Source organism: Triticum urartu, chromosome 6A (assembly GCF_056163025.1).
Source record: "Triticum urartu cultivar PI428250 chromosome 6A, HENAU_Tu73, whole genome shotgun sequence".
Taxonomy (NCBI): Eukaryota; Viridiplantae; Streptophyta; class Magnoliopsida; order Poales; family Poaceae; genus Triticum; species Triticum urartu.
In genome coordinates, this window is record NC_141878.1 from 341,806,719 (window position 1) to 341,827,081 (window position 20,363).

Below are 20,363 nucleotides of genomic sequence, written 5' to 3' on the forward strand. Positions count from 1 at the left end.
CCGCTCCCCTCCTGCAAACCCGACAAGGTCAACACCATAGCATCGGACGCCTACCACATGTCGAGTAAGAAGAGGGTGACGAACTTACGCTGGGGGCTGTGCCGGGGGCTGCTGTCCGGGCTGCTCAACACCACCAGTGGCGTCCTTGAAGCCCCAGCTGGGGGCTGACTGCTCGTCGAGGCCTTCGCCCTCTTCACCCTCTGGGCCAACGTATCTGCATCCCTGCAAAAGCAAAAATGGATCAAGATGGGTGGCTTAATTCAGAGGAATGGAAATGACAGTAAGGAACGGAGTACTTACTCGTCATCCACCTCCTCCTCTTCCACCGCTTTCCTCTTCCTCTTCGGGCTGAGAGGCCTGAGATCAAAAGTGACCTCCGCGTCAACATCCGAGTCGACATCTGCCGGAGGAGGCGAAGATGGCGGGGTTTGTGCGCGCCTAGATGAGGAAGGGGCTGTTGTCTTCTTCTTCTCAGCGGCCTTCGTCAACCTCTTGGCTGCCGTGGCCCTCGTGTGGCGCCCAGACCCCTCCAGGGTCAATTGAGGCCGCACAGCCCTGCCGGGCCGGACCGGCTCAACGGAGCCAGCCCGCCGCGGGACTCGCCTCTTCCCCTGGTTGGCGTCAAGCCCGTCGCCACGTCCTCCTCCTCCTCCGACGACTCGTCGGTCGCGTCTTCGACGAGCGAAGATCCAGTGTCGGAGCTGCTGACCTCCCCGGAGGCCGCCGCCCACCGGGTGAGCTCCTCTTCCTCCGCCGCCGTTGCGGCCTTGTCCTCCATGCCCCCGGCGTTGCCGGCCTCCATGGCAAGTTGTGCCTCCCTCGCCCTAGTGGCGATGTAGTCCAGCTCTGCCTGGGTGGTGTCCATGATAAGCCACCGCTCGGCATCGGCATTGACGTACACCTCGATCAGGGTGTCGAAGAATAGCTGCACATCCTTGTCCTTCGGCTCCTCCCAGCTCAGGACAGGGCCGTGCGCATTACAGTCCGACATCATGGCGATGATCTCGGACCGACGTGAATTGTTGCACAACGGGACCACCCCCGCTGGCAGCTTGAAAAATGGCCCCTTGAGGGCCTTGCCAACCTTTGCGGCAACCCTCGCGGCCTTGTCAGTCCGCTCGACCTCGCCATCGCGACCCACATCAAGCTGGAAAAGCCGTTGGCAGAAGTGGGCATGCGCCAGCACTGTGAAGTTGTGATCGAGGCTGGGGCGGAGTCGCATAATGTCAGCCGGGTTCGTAAAGAGCCAAGCTGGCCTCCCCTTGTTGTGCAACGGGGCAATCCAGCGGCGAATGAAGTCGGCCCCGATCATCTCAAGGGTGAGTCCGGCCTAGGTGAGCCGGATAATCCTGGTGGTGGCGACGGTGAGCCTCCCATCGGCGGTGTCGACATCGCTCCAATCGCTACCACGGACCGGCGGCACTCGGCGGACCTTGCAGAATTCCGGTGGGTTTTCATCTTCAATCCAGCACCACCGGCCATGCCATTCCTCCCACCTCTCCTTCACGGCACCATCCGGGTACGCCCCCTTGGATCTTGGGATCCAGGTGACGCAACCGGAGACGGCTCCTCCCGGCTGGATTTGAGGGAAGAAGTAATGGCGGAAGAGCGCCGTGTTGGGCTGCACCCCGGCAAAGCCTTTGCAAAGATGCGTGAAGAAAGCCATGCACGCCATCGCATTCGGAGTAAAATCCAAGAGGCGAAAGCCGAAGGTGCGCATAACATCGCAGAAGAAATCAGAGAAAGGAGGGCATAACCCGCAAGAAAGATAATCGACGAAAAAGGGATACCGATTTGGAGCAGGGTCGGCGCAAAAAGCAGGAATGATGCGCGTCGCCGGGTGTCCCGAATTCTCTCCCCCCGTCTTCGCTCCCCATAGGGGCCTGAAGGAGGCCCTAAGCTCTTAAACATCAACCGTCGAGGGGAAGAAGAAGGCAGACTTCGTCCGGTCCCCCGACGGCGCGCTCTCCGGCGGCCCCACCGTCTCGGCGCCCTTAGCCACCCCCTTGCCCTTGGCTAATTTGGGAGCCATGGTGACCAAGAAGTTCAGAGAGCTGAGGAAGGGGGATGGTGAAGCAACGACGGCGGGTGACGGCGGAAGCTTAGGAAGGAAGGAAGAGAGGAAACGGCGACTCTGAGAGTGGAAAAGGCACGAGGAAAGAGGAGAAAGTGAGCAGCGCGCCCGCGGTTATTCCTTTTGTATGGGGGAAAACAACGGGCCGCCTCCTTTCACCTTTACTACGATGTGACGCATGCATGCAGAGCTCAGCCCCACGCATGCCGCCCACGTCACACACGCCTCCCCACGCCGCGCCACGCGCGGGAAGCATGGGAAGCGCAGCGCGTGAAGAGACTTACCGCGGTAAAAACCGCCCACCTGCCCGCGCACCGTTTTTGGGCCTAGCCCAACGACGCGATTGCGCTTACGTGTGGCCCAGGCCCGGGGGCTCCTGTCGGTGTACAAAAAGAGGGGTACACTTTTTTTGTACCCCTATAACTGTGCACGGACAGTCTGAGCCACGGGCACCACCACACTGAGCAAGGCAAGGGAGGTGAGCCAAGGTAAGGCCGAAGCTCAGGAGAAGCAGAACGACGCCAAGACCAAGACCACAAAGAGCAAAGGGGACGAAGTGGACCCCCCGGCAAGATCCTTGCCGGGAGGCGGTTTTAGCAAACCCGGCAAGACCCTTGCCGTGGCAGCTCGCCCCACACCTATGGAGTGAGTCACCCTTGAGTCCACTGCCCCCATGGGGCAAGGATTCGGGAGACATCCCCGTGCTGGCATGCGGATCTTTGTGAAGACATTCAAGATCAGATACACCCTTTAGAAGATGATGATCCTTGGCGGGATCCCAGCCAAGGAGGACCACAAGGCCCCCGGCAAGAGCCTTGCCGGGGATGACAGCAGGCGCCACGGCAAGACCCTTGCCGGGGCCCCGGCAAGGCCCTTGCCAAGAACACCCGTAGGGCCACCATCAGGCCCACGCCAGTCAAACCTCCACCACCGTTCGCATGCAGCTGCCGACCCAACCAGCTGGGCAGGCACCTGCGTGGCGGCATGCGGATCTTCGTGGAGACCCACCACTGCGCCACCTCAGCTGCCTGCCTGCCTACATGGCACCGCGGGCGCCGCTGGCCAGGGCGCGTGTCGACACGAGAGGGAGCGGCGACGGACGAGACAGGGCTCTCCCCCGTCCCCGATAAAGCAAGGACACCTAGGCAAGACGCATTAAATGCGCCTTGTCATGTAATGCGAGGGATAACCTCACATCACTGTACCCTTTCCACCTCCTGTGTGCCACTGTGGCAACCCCTTTCCTATAAAAGGACGCCCGAGGCGACCAGGAGAAGGATCGGGCTTTTTGGAGCTCCTCACGCCCCATAGCTAGCTCAAGAACACAGATATACAATCCACCAAAGCAGGAGTAGGGTTTTACGCATCCTCGCGGCCCGAACCTGGATAAACAAACTGTGTGCTATCTGTTTGATCCGCTCTTCTCACGACCCCGCACCCCTCAACCCTAGTAGGGATTCTTGTGATCCCATAGGTGTCGTTCCCACCGACACGAACAGAGCCAAACCACCATTGTTCGCCCGTGGACAAGCGGCGGCTTGTGTCGGTGAGGAAGCGGACAGAGGGGGAGAGGGGTCCAGGAGAACGGCGATGACAAGAGGAAGCTAGGGTACATGCCCGTGGTCGCTGAGACGTCGAGCAGAGGAGTGGCCCGAGCAAGAATCCATCCTGGGCGCGGCCAACGGCAGCAGAGCGCGCGCACAGGCTTGCCATTAACGCGGTCACCGCGTGCACTGGCATGTAGTGGGGGAGAGGGGCTGGAACGGGTTGTCTAGTGCATAGTCCATCCAGTGGAGGTTGCAACTGAGGCGGTAGATCAGTGAAAAGTGCTCTGGTTAAAAGGTAATCACCATCTGAAGTTTACTGCAGTAAATTTGACCATGCACTGGTGATCAACAGGGAAGTGCTTAGGCCAAATGGATTTGTCTGAGATGATTAGCTTAAAAAGGACTATGATCCTGGAGGTTTTGGGGCATAATGGGGCACAAACTAATATAGTTGCTTTGTAACTCACATTATGGGTCCACAATCAAGATCATGATGTTTCACTCACATAGAGTAACCACTTGAGGTAAAATTTGGCAGGGCTTAGTGATTTGGCCAGATAAAGGTGCTGTAAAAATTTCATACCAATTGGTTTTACCAAAATGGTACTTTCTTCACAGCTATTCCCTCTGTCCAGAATCTTGCAAAAATTCTAGAGAAATATTGGCTAGGTGAAATGGTGCCAAATTTGGTGGAGAGACGTTATTTGGGTAGGAGAACAGTCTGGTAATTTATCAGGATTTCTGAAGCAATATAAAATGCACTTGCTTCACAACCTGAAAATTTTACCAGAATCAAAGATTTAGTCCTGTGCTCACATAGATGGTTGGATGGGGCTGAATTTTGGAGGAGTGGTATAATATGAGCGCATGAAGGAGTGTGCAAAATTGCAACTCATTTGGATAACTCTAGCTAGCACTTCCTTCACAGAGGCTTCCCTGAGACAGGAACTTTGAAAAAATAACCGAGGAAGTTTGGCTAGGAAAATAAAGTTGAATTTTGGCACAGGGCAATTATTTGGACAGGGTAAGATGTACAAAAAGTTTGGGGTCAAATGGGAAAATATAAATAGCACTTGCTTCACAATGTGCCATTTAGGACAGAATAGGAAATGAATTTATTGAGCATGATGAGTAATATGGAGAATGAAATATCTTTCCATATTTGAGGAAGATATGACCCAAACAATTTATAAGAATTATTTGGGGATTTTTGGAAGGACAGAAATATAGGTTGCTTCACAACCTAGGGCAGATAGGGTTATTCCTTTAATAGAAAAAGGAATTTTCCCTAGAAAAGATATTAGGGTTTGGTCAAGCAGTGGAGTGACATGATCTTGGCAAAGTTTTTAGGATGATGAGTCACTTGGGAGAGGAAATGAAGCAGATTTCCCAGGTGACAAGGCCACAGAACCACTCCAAAAAGAAAAACAAAGCAAAAACCAGATAAATCAGAAGAAAAAGAAAAGGGCCAAAATCCAGACTGTTGCAGTATCTTTGGTAGAACTTTGTTTGTCTTTGACTCTAGGGCAGTGTCCTTGGGTAGGGCCTCTAGTTCAGGCCTAAGACCCTACCCTAGGTATATGTCATTGTCATTAGCTCCCGAATGGATTGAGGTCTAAGTGTAGTAGGGTCAAAGTTGGTTCTAACTCAATTCAATGCTTAGGAGGCGTTGCATCACGGTCTTGAAAGCATACTGGTACTTTAACACTGCATTAGTCGCCTCGATCGATTCTGGCTTCTGAGGTCGCCGAGTGAATCATGCTATAAATCTTCAAGTGTATTGTAATGCGATATCTTTGATGTGACTGACTGCTCTGCGGTTTCTGGATCTCACGGGATTCAAAATTTTGGAGAAGCGTGTGGGACGGGGCGTGGCATAGTAAACGGAATGAGGGGACAGGGATGCCTCGATCTTCGTGCCACCTTTTTCACCATGTATCGAGCGAGCGCCTGTTACGGGATGCGATAGGATTGCTCCGGCCCATGGGTTGGCCACTCGGAAGCGGGCTCATAAAAAGCGTTGAGGCCGATGCGATGCACTGTGTGCCTCATTAGATCCCCATCCTCTCCATTTCTCCACTTCGTCTCCTCCTGCTCTCCGTGCCCTCGCTCGTTCCTCTTAAGCTCTGCTGCCATGGTGAAGGAGAAGACTGCGGCTATGGAGCGCACAAAGAAGGCAGCGGCGAAGGGCAAGAAGACGGCTCGGGGGTCGTTGTCGCAGTCTGCTCTACCACCTGGCTGGATCCAGGGCGATTGGATTCACTCCACCATCATGAAGGAGGACATGGAGAATCTTGCCAATGATGGTCTGATTGCTCATGGTTCTTGGAGGCTGTCGGAGGGGGAATCCGAGCCCCAGCCACGCAAGGGTGAGCGCGTCCTCCTCACCACCCACGTCGAGCGAGGTTTTTCCCTTCCCCCGCATCCGTTCTTTCGGGGTTTTCTAAACTTTTTCGGTCCTCAGATCCATAATTTCCCTCCCAACACAATCTTGTATCTTGCCGCTTTCATCTCAATGTGTGAAAACTTCCTGGGGTGCCAACCGCACCGGGGTCTGTTCAAACATATCTTCACCTGCCATTCCCAGTCGGTGAAGAAGGCTAATCCGAGTGACGAAAAGACACACATGATCCAAATGTGCGGGGGGTTAGGAATTGAAACTAGGGGTAGAAGTACTTTTCCTTCCATGACTTCTCCCGAGTCAGTTAGGGGATGGCAGTCGACCTGGTTCTACTGCAAGGACATCCTGACTCCTGGTCAGTCGACCGACCTCCCCCTTTCACTATGGAGAGACTCCGTCAGCCCTCTTCATTGATTGTGACCGTGGAGGAGAAAGGCGAGGTGTCCCTTTTAGTCGACGCGGTCGTTAACTTAGTCCGAGAGGGTGTGACCGGCATGGATCTGTTCGAGGTGTTTCTCAGTCGATGTATCCAGCCCCTTCAAGCTCGCGACCATCCGATGTGGATGTACTCGGGTATTGAAAACACAGCCCGGATCCACCCCGAGGAGGTCTCCAAGGAAACAGTGGCTCAGTGGCTGCAGAGCATCATCAGGAATAAGGACAACCCTTGTGGAGCCACAAGGATTTTGCCATTCGACGCTGACAACGCTCTAGAAGATGTCAAACATGCTTTATCGAGTGTTCTTTTTTGATATGCGATCATTCTAGAATCCGACTGATATTTATGACTTGTGCCTTGCATATTTTCACCAAGATGTACTCAATGCCAAACGAGGAGCATCACCAGGAGGGAGTGGGGAGTGATGATGAAAGCGCTGACTCGCAATATGAAGATGACAACGAGGAGTCCATCGAGGATTCTGGTAGCAGCGAGGAAGTCGACTCGCCGCCCCACTCTGAACGGTGCTCCAAGAAGTAGCAGGATCCCGTGGGAGGACGCGACATGGCAGTTTCGTCGAGTGCAAAAATCCCGAAGCGCAATCGGAACACGACTCCAGAGTCGTCAGAGAAGGCTGCGAGTCAGCCCAAAGTCGTTCCACCGAAACCCCGGAGGGCTCTACCAAGGATCAAGCTGGTCGTGCTTGTTGCTTCAGCGAAAGCGTTTTGTCAGGACCCCGATCCTAAGTCTCACTGATCTAGCATGTAACACATCATATCACTTTGCGGCCTCACACATGGTATTCCCACGGGTGCCACCTTACCTGGCCCGGGACCGTTTGCACCTTTTGGCTCACGTATATGATAGTGTCGCTAGCATCCATATGACAGAGAACCTGGGCCGACATGACTAGTCATAAACCCAAAGTGGCACTAACTTATAGGGACAGGCATACATGACCCAGCAATGAACGTGTCGGTCATCAACGTATGAACCCAAGTCGTAGCAAGCTACAAGGACTTAAAGGAACAACGCGGGACATTTCCCCGAAGGGACAGACACAGGAACGAAGAAGGACACATGTCGGCCAACCTAAGTGTTTCGGAGCAGTAGCAAGCTACCATGGCTTAGTGGAAGCACTAGGAGACATTTCCCGGTAAGAGAGGCTACCAAGAATAAACGACTAGGTTGTCGGATACCACACATACCAAGCATTTCAATAACATACACACAATATGTCTGATATGTGCAAATACAACATGGCATCACAACAAGACTCTATGACTTAAAAGTATTTATTCAATAGGCTCCGAGGAGCCAAGCATTACAAACATGGGTCTCATGACCCAACTTCAGAGCATACAAACAACGGAAGCATAACATGTCTGAGTACAAACAACTACAAATGAAAAAGGGCTGAGAAGCCTAACTATCTACAAGATCCTTCCAAGGGTACAAGACGATATGATCATATAAGCAAGGGATTGAATAATCCTAACTCATTGATCGAAGAGTGCACCAGAAATAAGGACTAGGAAGCAAAATCTATCTTGGAATGATGATTCAATAACCAACATGCTAAGAATGAGAATATTGTCCATTTACTATCAAGCAACGAGTTGCTCGGGGTATTGATCTCACACATCACAATTCACTTGTCGGCATTCCGGTTACAACAACACGAGGACCGAGGAATGAATGATGATGGTGAGAAGTATCACTGCATCAAGAATTCATAAGAGATGGTGCAATTCCTATGATATTCTTGACATAAATAGGGTAGTACTCCAAGGTAGAGCAGAACAAAAGCTGATTTGGCATTTGATCTTCGGAATACAACTACTTTGACCCAATCCTAGAAACGGATAAGGTACTGGAGTTTGTTTCTCCTTGTCATTCTAGAATAGAACGGACCGACAGACCATAAAATAATAGGCATTGATGAACACGAATGCACAACTACTCCTGACTATCAATTGATAGATGGAGGTCACAATACAGCTAAAGAGGGACAACTCAAAGGAACATATGGTTTTCTGAGTTTTGGATGCATAGATTAGTATGCCAAACAAGCTCAGCATATTTCTTCCGGATAACCCATGCAGAAAGGTTGATCTGGCAGAGTCACAATATAGAATGGAGAACTCATCAAGAGCACTCTTGTTTTGATCATTGGTACAAAGATCTTCTGTCATAATGGTTCATGGTATTGGAAGAATGATATACCACAGACCTCAAAGACTATCACAAAGGTTACTAATATCCTAAAGGAACTAGCGAACACTATCAACGTGAGGTAAGTAGAGTGAATCTCGGGTTCAAGAACCTAGAAATAGAATGCCTACTAACCAAATAGTGTCGTGGGATGCTTTCGAGAATAATGGACAGAATCATCACACTGGGGATACAAAGCATTGCTAGATTACTGAGTGGTTCTCTAAGACGCCTATGGTCATAATAATTGCTTCAACATATATGCCGAGGCAACGGAGTACCTCAACTCGACGATTAGTGTGGTTAATCTGGCCCAAAGGAACATCGAGAACGGAAAGAAGGAATTTGCAAATGCATCAGACTATTTAGAAACCTGGGAGCACTAGGACATCATAACGGCTATAAATGCTCAAAAAGATTTGAGACATTCTGCAAAATGGTGGCATAACCACTCAACATCACAATATCAAGGTTCTGAGACCAACTGTTAACACACAGAAGTACTAGAAACTGAACTGAGACTTGAATCCATCAATCTTATAAGTCTATAGATTAGTAACACGTGATCCTGATAGAAAGAAGAGAAAGCCTAGTTTCTTAACCCCGTAGAAAAGATAGAATGACTCGGGTCAGAAGGCCATAAGGTAAAGAAGTAAAAAGAGCCTTATGTTCCTTCCCACAATCAATTCCCCTATATATAACTAAAGCATTTCTAGACTCGACTTCGACCAGTTTGGCTTGGTAATCCTACATGCAGTCAGGCTCTGATACCAAAGCTTTCAGGACCCCGATCCTAAGTCACATCGATCTAGCATGTAACACATCATATCACTTTGCGGCCTCATGCACGGTATTCCCACAGGTGCCACCTTACCTGGCCCGGGACCGTTTGCGCCTTTTGGCTCACGTATATGATAGTGTAGCTAGCATCCATCAGAGAACCCGGGCCGACATGACTAGTCGTAAACCCAAAGTGGCACTAACTTATAGGGACAGGAATACATGACCCAGCAACAAATGTGTCGGTCATCAGTGTATGAACCCAAGTCGTAGCAAGCTACAAGTACTTAAAGGAACAACGTGTGCCATTTCCCCAAAGGGACAGACACAAGAACGAAGAAGGATGCATGCCGGCCAGCCTAAGTGTTCCGAAGCAGTAGCAAGCTACCATGGCTCAGTGGAAGCACAAGGAGACAGTTCCTGGTAAGAGAGGATACCAAGAATAAACAACTAGGTTGTCGGATCCCACACATACCAGGCATTTCAATAACATACACACAATATGCCCGATATGTGCAAATAAAACATGGCATCACAACAAGACTCTATGACTTAAAGTATTTATTCAATAGGCTCCGAGGAGCCAAGCATTACAAACATGTGTCTCATGACCCAACATTCAGAGCATACAAACAATGGAAGCATAACATGTCTGAGTACACACAACTACAAATGAAAAAGGGCTGAGAATCCTGACTATCTACAAGATCCTTCTAAGGGTACAAGATTGTAGCTGAGGTAACAAGCTAAACGTCGAAGTCCATGCGGAACTACAAGCGAGACTGAAGTCTCTCTGCAAAACATAAATTAAGCAAACATGAGTACAAATGTACCCAGCAAGACTTACATCAGAACTAGCTACATATGCATCAGTATCAACAAAGGGGGGGGTGGAGTTTAACTGCAGCAAGCCAGCTTTGACTGTGGCTACCCTGAACTACGACTGCAAGTAACTCTTTTGAGGTGGCGCACACGAGTCCACATATTCACCAATCAATACACCACTATGGATCTGCTCCCATCTCCCTACAAGAACGCCATCCATAGCACTCACGCTTATCCTGCGCATTTTAGAGTATCCACTTTCACTTGTCTATGAATTGTATAGGCAACCCCAAAGTCCTTTATCACGGACGCGGCTATTCAAATATATGATGTTAACCCTGCAGGGGTGTACTTCTTCACACACGCTCTCACCACTTATCGCCGTTTACACGACATCTACTCGACAACCTTCAAGCGGAAGCCCATCGAGGGTGTCGGCCACGACCTGACTAACCACACAAGTCACTAGTCCAGGTTTATCACCTATTCAGGTTCCATCCGCAGGGAGGCCGGCCAAGGTTTCCACATACGGCCCCAAACGATGTGTGCATGGTTCTCGAGGCACCAAACGGGCGTCCCGGTACACCGTGCCACGTGCCTACTGCATTACAGCCCACCCCTCGGGTCAGCGCTGTGCACGGCCTCCAGCATACTACAAACACCAAAAACTACTTGCAACTCCCGGACAGAGGACAGGGGCGGTTAATAAGTTGAGAGGGTCCATTGGTTTCGGGCCCAATGCGTGGTAGTAGCTGTTCATGGATCACAAACACAGAACTCAGTTCCTGAGGACGGTTTCAATGAGACAACCCACCATGTACTCCTACATGGCCTCTCACTGCTACCTTTACCAAATCGTGTTCACATACTTAGCTCACACATAGTAGGACATGTTCATCACCATTCCAATTCATCTCCGATGTATCAGACCTGACTCAACTCTAAGCAGTAGCAGGCATGACAAACAAGCATGAATGAGTAGGCACACCAAGGCTCAAACAACTCATACTCATGCTAGTGGGTTTCATCTATTTACTGTGGCAATGACAGGTCATGCAGAGGAAAAGGGGTTCAACTACCGCAGCATGTAACAGATGAATCATTGTTTTCCTAATGCAATAAAAGTGAGCAGGAGTGAGAGAGTGGGATTGTATCAGAATAAACCAGGGTTTTTTGCTTGCCTGGCACTTCTTAAGATAGCATTGTGTATTCATTAGTGTCATCGATCACATCATCGGAACATACGTCTACCCAGGGGGAACAACCACCGGCAAACACAAAAAGGAACAACATTCTCTACAATGCACAATCAAATGAATGACATGTCATGTTAAGGAATTGAATTGACCTAATGCAGTAGTAAGCCAAGTTAATTGAAATGGAATTCAAACAAGGTTAAACTCCAACTCCAAATGCTAGTTCATAAATTGTCCTAATCATGATTTATCTTATTCAGTGAGGTTTGCTTGTTCAAACATGCATGAAAGTGCCATAAACATGTTCTTCATATTTTTCTGATAATGTTTCATATATGATTTATTTCATTTGGAGTTATGGTTTAATGTCTATGATTTTTAGAAGTTTTAAACATTTTATGGAATTTTCAGATTCATTCCTAAATAAGAAAATAACAGCAAATGTAATTATGACGTCAGCAGTGTGTCACTACCATGTCAGCAGGTCAACCGAGTTGACCAGGGTCAAACCTGACCAATGGGGTCCACTGGTCAGTGACACAGGCGCTAAACCCGCGTTGACCCGCACTTTGACCAACTGTGGGGCCCTCTGTCAGCGTCTGTTAAGTAGTTAACTGGCGGTGATTGGTACTAATGGTGGTGCCACGTCGACTGTCGCCGGTGTTCGGCCGGCGACGACCAAAAGCGCGGCGGGAACTTGTCGGACCTGCGCTAGAGGCAGCGGATGGACGTGCGGAGACCACCGGGGCGTAGCCCATGCTCGCCCGCATCTAGGGGAGCAGGTGGGATGCCGTGGGTTGACCGGAGCTCATCAGAAACAAGCTCGCGGCGGTGGCCGGAGTTCGGTTGCGCGCGGTATCGCGTTGTGGTGCACGGGGAGGGTGGCGGTGACGTGATATCTACTACTAGGAGCGTGCTAAGCACGATGGAGTGCTCGGAAATGACCTCCAGTGACTAGCGTAGCGGCGGCGACATGGATGGTGGTAGAAGCTCTCGGGTGCGGCAGGGGATGGGGCTAGAGTGCACAAACATGAGGGGAGGAAGAGGGGTTTGGAGCAGGGGCTCACTGTGAGGTCGAGGAGCAGCTCCGCGGGATCGGGGAGGCGCGCGGGGTGGTGAATCGACGAGGACGATCTTCGGTGGCCGATGAGGGAAACAGCGATGCTGGCAACGTCCAGGGGCTTCTGGTGTCGTACAGATCGGTGGAGAGGACGAGGCAGATGAGGCGGAGCTCCGGGATAGGTCGAAGAGGCTCAAGGGCGGCTGTGGGCATGACTACGGCGGCGACGAGCTCGGGCGTGCGTCGGCCTTGGCGTGAAGAGAGGGAGGGGGCGTGGGGGAAAGAGTGAGCAAGGGGTCGGTGGGTTCCGGAGGCCACGGGGAGACGATCCCAGCGTCACGCTAGCCAGGGAGGGGCCAGGCAGGCAGCTGCGTGCCCGCGCGCGCGAGCGCCGTGCACTGCTTCCCCTCTGCCTTCTGGCGAGAGGAGGAAAACAACTGGCAGGGGAGGTGGCTGGGCTGGGCCGGCTTCAGCAGCAGGCCGCACAGGTAGGCGCCAGGTAGGTTCTCTCTCTCTCTCTCTGGTTTTTCTATTTATTGAAGTTTTCTATTTTCTGCAGTTGGTTTTGATTTGATTTAAATACCAGATCACTTTATAAAATTCTTCAAACTTTTGTGGGCACTATCTGAGTTAAACCAGAGGCCCTCACCAAGTTTCAGAATATTTGGAGCAACCAAGTATTTTATAGGAATTAATAGCTCCAATTCAAATACATTAAGAGTTAATTCAAAAATCCAGAAATGACCTAGAAATATGTTCATCATTTTTGGCAGAGGTTTTTACCTTTATCAGAAACCATGAACATTTTCGAAGAGCATTTTGGGTTCATTGAAAGTATTTTTATTTGAACCTAGTTGAATTCATTTAGTGCTAGGGTTTACCAATCCCCAATTCAAATTCATTTGAATTTTAACATGATGCATGGATGCTTTAATGCAACTTGTTACAAGCAGTTTTAGGGCTGTGACATGTTTCTTATCTTTGTCTTTTGTTTCCACTGCGACCTTCTTCTTTAGCTTGACCGAGTGAAATTTAGAACTTTTAGTGCTTCTACTTCTGCAACATCCATGGAAGTCGACGAGGAGCAGGGTGACGCGGAGACCGCAGACGCGACCACTTCTCGGGCAGGTTAGATCCCACAGCTATGCCTTTGCTTTTCTGACTGTTTTGATAAGCAACTGAAACCTTTTTGTAGAGTTTTTTGCAGTGCCAACAAATGTTATCCATCTTCCAGACGATGACGATGATGATGAAGAAGTGCCTTCAAGGAATACAGGGAGAAGGGGTAGGAGTTTGAGCAGGAGGGTGCCCGCCAGCAAAGAACCTCGCCTAGCATCTGAACCTGAAGTTCAGCAACTTGGTGATCTAGTACAGACTGTTGTCTCATTTGCTGATCCCTTGTCGATTGACCAGCCTTCGGCATCGACTGCTCAAGCTCCCGGCCCGATCATACAACCTCAAGCTCCAACTCTACCCCCCACGTCATCGGTTTTCCAATCTGTTACGTTTGCTCTGCACCACATCCCGGAGGACCAAGTGGGAGCTGCCAAAGTAGCTATGATCCAGGCCAGCAAGGCTGCCTACGACGCCAGCTCTGCTCTTCAAGCTAATGTCCGAGTAAGTGGGATTGTAAGTTGATCTTCGATTGTTTTTCCAACTCGATTCTTGTTTTGTTAGGATATGCTACCTGAAAACTGCTGCTTTATTATTCGTGAGATGTCAGTCTGCACCTTGCATCTGTACACCCACTAGGTGTGGTGTTTCTTGAAGCTATTTAGCTTCTTTCACTCAAATTAGACAGGTTGTGTCCAGTGATCTCTTCGTCCAGTGGGGGCACGCTGAGTGCACCCACTGGGTGTAGTCCCCGAGATAGCTATTGACCGCGGGCAGTCGACGGTGGTCTTAGAATAGATGTTTTTTACGCCTTCCACTCGGGCTGGGCGGACCATGCAGAGTGGGAAATCAAACCAGTGGGGGCACACTAAGTGCACCCATTGGGTGTAGTCCCCGAGACTGCTGTTGAATGTGTGATTCGGCAGCTGTCGTGGTTTTGTCACGGCAGATGTCCTAGTGTGAGGACTTAGTCGTGAGGCCAACACATCTATGTGATAGCTTGAGAGGGGTTGAAGGGAATCGAGAGACGCAACACAAGACAAGAGTTTAGACAGCTTCGGGCCCCGGGAAACATCATGCGGTAACAACCCTACATGCTGTTTGTGGTTAGGTATCATTATCATCATGAGGGAGTCGTCGTAAACCGGCTCTCCCAGTTATGTCTAGCCCTAAGATTATCTTTTCCTCCCCCTTGGGGTGCCCTGCCCCTCCTTATATATGTTGAAGGGGCGGGTTACATGTAGAGTCCAACTCGGATTAAGACTTAAACTATTCTGACTTCTCCTCATGGGCTTCTTAACGTCTTGGGCTTCATAACGTCCTGGGCTTCATAACGTCTCGGGCTTCATAATGTCTCAGGCTTCATAACCCCAGGCGACTCTATCTGCCAGGTTATGACTGTCAACCAGTTATCACTGTCTGCCGGGTTATGACTATCAACCAGTTATCACTGTCTGTCGGGTTATGACTATCAACCAGTTATCACTGTCTGCCGGGTTATGACTGTCAACCAGTTATCACCCAAGTGCCGGGTCGTAAGCCTGCAGCGACTCGGGACTATTCCTTCCATTATAGAATGAATCACATCCATCGATAAAATAATATCCATTGCGCTAAAGCGACTTTGAAAACCTTAATCATAATACTGGTTATTGATAACCATGATAAAAATCCAGCCGTGTTGGCTATTAAAGATTTGAATAATATAACCTGGTTTGAAAATCGATTCCTGCCATATAAACCGGTATATCCATGCCCATATGATACATGCTATGATGATGTAATGATGATGCAATGTATGACGCAATATATGATGATATATGTGCATGATCAAAAGGGTTTAAGCTATGGTTCGGATATGACCAGAGCCCCCAAGTAGTCATAATTGTGGCATTGCGCCGATCAAGAGGTATAGCTATGGTTCGAATACGACCAAGCTCCCAAGTGATTTCCCTGGTGGCCTTATGCCTATCAAGAGGTGTAGCTATGGTTCGAATACGACCAAGCCCCCAAGTAATTTCCTTGGTGCCCTTATGCCTATCAAGAGGTGTAACTATGGTTTGAACCCATAGCCCCCAAGTGTTTTCCCTGGTGGCCTTATGCCTATCAAGAGGTGTAGCTATGGTTCGGATACGACCAAGCCCCCAAGTGATTTCCCTGGTGCCCTTATGCCTATCAAGAGGTGTGACTATGGTTCGAACATAGCCCCCAAGTGATATTGTGAGCAGTGCTCAAGGGATACCCATGTTTGAGCTGTGCTGTGCAGCAGACTCTCTTTGGCCCCTTATGATAATATTTGCTTGATAGACGGATTACCGAAGTAACCAGAGTTGTGCTCTTATGATAATATTGGCTTGATAGCCGGATCAAGAGGTGTAGCTATGGTTCGAATACGACCAAGCCCCCAAATGATACTGTGAGCTGTGCTCAAGGGGCACCTATGTTTGAGCTGTGTTTTTGCAACATACTCTCTTTGGTCCCTTTAATTTTTCCTAAGAACTCGAACTTGCGAGAGATTATTCTTTTTGAGCCGGAAATTCTTAAACCGGCTACCGAGAGCTTCAAAGCTTCGTGGGAGATAACTTTCCCTTGAGCCGGATTTTAAACCGGAATCCTTCTTTTTAAGCCAAAAATTGACGACCATTAAATTTGCACCAATATGGCGGTTTAGGTTCCTGCATTAGATAACTTTGCAAGCCGGAGTAATTGCTTTTTTTAAAGAAAGCAATATATAATATAAAAATATACTGGATGGATTTCACGTGATACGCCAGGCCAGTTGTTATCCATCACGGAGTTAATGATCACCATGGTAAAACGGAAATCAATCATGGATGAGTCCACCGTCGGAGCAGATAGATGAGTCGGCCGTAATATTATAGGCCAGCACGGACGGGCAAGTTGTCCTCCACGTTGTAAACCGGTGCGGATGCGTGAACTGGTCGTCCGTTCATCAGGTAATGTGACACGGAGTAAAACACCGTTGTAGAACGTTGCCAGTGCGTGCTTTATACACGTAGTATAACAATAATTTTACCTGTATATAAAAACACCAATAGGGCAGTGTAATGGTGCTCAGAGAAATTAAAATGTACTGATAAAATATATAGGAGGAATAACACCTGTTTTGTTTTTGTCAGATGATACTGATGGCATAAACCAAGTTTAGATAACTGGACCGATCAGGCATCAAGATTTATGCTTATTGCCGCTGTCCGTTGGACAACTCAATGCGGGCGAATATTTGGTGGGGTCTTCGATTTGTTGATTGAACCATATAACAATAATTTTAGGAGAACGTTTAAAATCATCCAGCTGATCTTTATCTCTCTTAAGCCTCCTTCTCCGAGCGCCACGTGTCTGCTCTAGTTGTCCACCGCTTCCCCCCTCCCCCACCCTTATCCTATCTCTACGAAGCTGCTCCACCATACATTTTCTTTCTTCTCTCTTTTTCCTATCTCATTGCCAGAGGAGAGGAGTCATGGCGAGCACCACCACCACCATAGCCAGGAAATCAGAAGAGTGCCACGACCCACGACAGAGTTTGATGCCGGCCGCTGGCACTAGAGCAGCTGGAGCTCCTCCGCTGCATCGCTGGAGGCGTAGTAGCTGCAAAGCAGCGTCCCTGGAGTGGAGCCATGGCGAACACCACCACAGCAGCGGAGGACCGTGAGTTGCTGCCGATGCGAAACGACGCTCGTCGACGAACGCGAGTGTTGCAACGCAGCTATGCGTCCACGGCGACGGGATGTGACAGAACAACTTGTCCACGGTCGTCACACTGCATTGCAATGAAGCCTCGTGCTTCCATGGAGCACTCGCTTGACGGTGGCGGAGCCGTAATGGAGCGCTCCTCGCTGGTGGTGGAGGAGCTGTAATGGAGCGGTCGTCGACGGTGGCAGAGGAGCTGCAATGGAGCACTCGTCTCCCGCGGAGGAGCTGCAATGGAGCGGTCATCGCCGGTGGCGGAGGAGCTGCAATGGAGCGCTCGACGCCCGCGGAGGAGCCGCAATGGAGCGCTCGTAGCCGGCGGCGGAGGAGCTGCAATGGGGCACTCGCTCCCGCGGAGTAGCTAGCTGCAATGGAGCGGTCGTCACCGGTGGCAGAAGGGCTGCAATGGAGCGCTTGACGCCCGCGGAGGAGCAGCAGTGGACCGCTCGTCGCCGGCGGCGGAGGAGCTGCAATGGAGTGCTCATTTGCCTCGAAGGAGCTGCAATGGAGCGCTCGTCGTCGGCTGTTGAGCTGCAATGGAGTGCTCCGATGCAGCACTCGCGCGAGGGGTCCCGGTGCTGCATCCCAATGTTTGCCGACGCCCGACGGCTCTTGGGGCAGCTCGAGCGAGCGCGGCATGGCGACTGCAACTGCGAGCTCGTCGGAGCTCAACGCCATATCTAGGGATCCCGTCTGTCTGGGAGGGGGGAGGGGTTGGATTTGCGTTGGCTATGAGCCTGTGACGCGGGGAAGACGAAGGCCCCGGCGGCGTTTTATTGCGTGAGAACGATGTGGCAAAGTTGACTTAATCCAACGTTTGTTGGGGCTTTGATCGAACGGCTGGGGACCTGACTGATTTCCCGAGGAAATCAGTCGGGTGATTTGTAGCAGCCACCATAATTTTACCCAGGTCTGCCGGATAACCTGATGTGTCCAGGCAAACCGGACTCCCGGGTTAACAATTCAGTGTGTATCCATCAGGGATCCAGTGCGTTACGAGCGCTCGCACAACCTCTGCGTGCCTGCTTTACTGCTTTGTCTCTATGATCTTTCCTCAGACGGATTATGCAATTACACATGTAATGACCCCTGGTCTTATCGATCCAGAGATTGCAACTGTTCAGCACGACAGGCGGCTATTGAAAAATTATGACATGTTGGTCAGCGACTGATCCCAACTCTCGTGGTATGCAGTGGTAAATGTGGCTGGCCTGTACACATCTTCCATCGCATACTCCTCCTTTGTTTTGATTCGCACCAGATCATTAGATGCAGTTTGTGCGTCAACCCCTCAGTCAGACCGCACACATCCTGGTAGGGCCCGCTTGCTGGCAACTTATAGCATGTTCTTATCTCCTGCGAAGGCCACTTGTTTGACTGCTATTTCCATGGCATCCGGTCCGGCGAGTTAGCAGAGGATTTGACGTTGAGGCTAGGTAAACCGCCCGATGGCTTGGGAGACGGGCACGCGGGAACTACAACCGACGACGGGTTAGAGCCCGCTGGCCATATACAAGCTCTCCTACACAAGAAAAATAATCCCTGGGTTCCGGCGGCTCGATGTAGACATCCCTGGTAGAAGGAGGATCACAGCCATGGGCAATTCGGAGGTATCCCGATAGGGGTGACTCAAGGCCGGGCGGGTTGATGTACAACGTCAGGGGCAATAACTCATCGTGCGGCGGTTTGAGACAGCCACGGAAGCGGGACCGGCGACTCCGAATGCCGACTCAAAGGCGCGGTAATAAAGGCAGGGCTCCGGTGGCGCGGCGGTGTCACAACATCTTAGCAGAGATGCAATGAGGCCGATGGAAGCGGCGCGGTGGTGAAAAAACGGGCGAGCTACGACAACTCGATGCGGCTCGGAGGTAGCAGAGGTGGAGTAAGGCGGAATGGCGACTCACAACAGCGTAGGAGCAGGGCGTCTCGGGGCGGGTCAGAGCGGAGGCGAAGGCGCACAGGTCAGAAAACCGAGATGGAGGCGGTTTAGCGGCGGGGGCGGCAAAGGCCGGGCGACTTAGCGCAGGGCCGTAGAGGCCGTGGTGAGGCCGGGCGGCTTTGATGGCAGCAACCGAGGCCGGTTTGTAGAGACGATGGTGGAGGAACTCCTGTGGCGGTTCAGCGACAATAGCAGAAGCCGGTTTGATTCGAAGCGAGCAGGGCGTATCGGGGTGAGGCGAAGGCGCCTCGCGGAGGTAGGCCGGCGGTTCGACGCAATAATGCGGACATGACACAGGGCGGTGTCATGTGAAGGCGGCGGCGCTTCTCCGTTCTCGCGCGGTAGGGGAGGCCCGTCGCTGCTGCTTGGCTCGGCGGTTTTAGCGAGGCGGGTCAACGGGGAATTCCTAACCCATGGATGAATCTGCTTTCGGGTTCGGTTCAAGTAGTACTACTATTGTTTTAGCACTCCAACCATCAACATCATTGCAATCGCTAATCTCTGGTGCCGCTGTGGTTAGGCGGCTCCTTTTTGACTCCAGAAATTTGGCCTTTTAGCAACCAACTTGTAAGATACTAGTGCCTTTCAGGGCTGGGTCAGCAGAAACCTCTAATGCGGTATCCTACGGTTGGGCGGCAGCGACCTGGCGGAGGACACTTGGCGCAGCAGATGTCCGTCTCATCAATGGCTCACACTGGAAATGGTGGCCCATATGTAGCAACGCAAGATGCAGTAGGGGCGGGTCACACGGTCGGCGGCGGCAACCTGTCGGAGGACGACTTGGCACAACGGATGGCCGGCTCATCAATGGATCACACTAGAAACGGTGGCCCATACAGGTCATGACGATGGTGAGTAGCAAGGCCAGGGCGAGTCCGCGCGAGGGCGACTCAAAGTAGCGCGAAGCACGGCGGTTCAGATGCGAGATCCGGCCGGCGCGCGACGGCCAAAGGCGCGGTAGCCCAAGGCTCAAGGCCGGCCGGTGGCAGATGACTGGAGGAGGTGGCGGCTCTCGACGTGAGCAAGTCGGAACCTGTGCTGAATCGCTCACAGTGGCGACTCTA

General features: G+C 51.0%; 1 pseudogene; it reads left to right on the forward strand.

The window, feature by feature from the left end:
- Positions 1–16,665: 16,665 nt before the first annotated feature.
- Positions 16,666–18,398, forward strand: LOC125513324 (uncharacterized; annotated as a pseudogene).
- The last annotated feature ends 1,965 nt before the right edge of the window (positions 18,399–20,363 follow it).